Raw genomic sequence first — 1,714 nt, forward strand, 5'->3', positions numbered from 1 at the left:
TGATTTAAGAATCAATTTTTAAGGGGGTAGGGTATAGCTCAAGTGGTATAGTGCATGCTTAGCATGCACAGGGTCCTGGGTTCAATCCCCAGTACCTCCACTAAAAATAAATAAATAAGTAAAACCTAACCACCTCTCCCCACCAAAAAATATAATTGAAATAAATTTCAAAAGAATAAAATTTTTTTAAAAAATAATCAATTTTTAGTTTCATTAATTTCCCTATTTTATTATTTTTGTTTCATTGATTTCTGCTCTGATCTTGATTATCTCCTTTCTTGTTCTTCCTTTGAAATTCATTTGCTCTTCCTTTTCTAGTTTCTTAAAGCTAACGCTGGGGCCATTGATTTGACATCTTTATCTTTCTTCTTTTACAATGTAGACGTTTGTGTTATAAAACACCACTACCAAGTATAGTTTAGTGTCATCTCACACATTTTAATATATTATGATTTCATTGTATTCAGTTGAAAATACTTCTTAATTTCTACTTTTATTTTTTCTTTGACCCACAGTTTATTTAGAAGTTTGACCCACAGTTCATTTAGTTTCTAAACGTTTTGGAATTTTCCAGAAGTCTTTCTGTTATTGATTTATCATTTAATTTTATGTGATCAGATTGCATACTTTGTATGACTTAAATCCTTCAAGGTTATTGATCCTTGTTTTATGGCTAGAGTATGGTCTATCTTGGTAAGTGTTCCATTCATACTTAAAAAGAACATGTGTTCTGCTGTTGCTGTGTGGAGTGTTCTAGAAATGTTATTTTGGTCAAGTTGGCAGATAGTGTTACTCAAATAGTCTGTGTTCTTACTGACTGTCTGCTTATTTTATCCATTACTGAGGAGTGCAGTGATAACAACTATTTTAGTATTCTGTATATGTGTGATAATTCTATAGTCTCTGCCGCTTTGGGTCAGTTTTGATTGATTGGTTTTCCTTTCGTTATGAGTTGTATATTCTGGCTTCTTTGCTTGTCTTGAAATTTTTTATTGAAAAATTTACCTTGTTGGGTACTGGATGGTTTTGCATTCTTAAAAATAAACTTTGGCTTTGTTCTGATATGCAGTTAAGTTACGGGGAAACAATTTCATCTTCTTGGGTCTTACTTCTAAGCTTTGTTAAGTGGGACCTACACAGCATTCAGTCTGTTAATTTTTCCCCACTACTAAGGCAAGGCTCTTCTTAGTAGTCTTATATTCCCCTGAATTATGAGGATTTCCATCCTGCCTGCAGAGAACAGACACTATCTCCCCTTACAAGATTTAATTACTTTCCCCTGTAATACTTTCAGATGTTTTCAACCCCTGGCTTCAAAAAGTTTCCCCATATGCATATGCTAATTAGTGCGCTGGTAAACGCTTGCCGGAAACCATCTGCACATCTTCAAAACTCTCTTCTCATGTAACCATTTTTACTCTGACATTCTGCCCCATGAACTCTAGCATCCTTGGTTTCCTCAGACTCCCAGTTCCATCTGCTCAACTCAGGGAGACCTCTGAGCTCTGCTTGGATCCCCTTTATTGCAATGCAGCCTGGAAACTCTCAGGGCAGTAAGCTGGGATAATTACAGGGCTCACCCCATCTATTTCCTATCTCTCATCCATCACTGTTCTTCATTTCCTGACACCCAGTGTCTTGAGTGCCACTGTGTTATGTATTTTGTCTGTTTTATTGTTGTTTCAAGTGGGATGAGAAATTCCAAACTCTGTCA

Source organism: Camelus ferus, chromosome 1, assembly GCF_009834535.1.
Source record: "Camelus ferus isolate YT-003-E chromosome 1, BCGSAC_Cfer_1.0, whole genome shotgun sequence".
NCBI classification, from domain to species: domain Eukaryota; kingdom Metazoa; phylum Chordata; class Mammalia; order Artiodactyla; family Camelidae; genus Camelus; species Camelus ferus.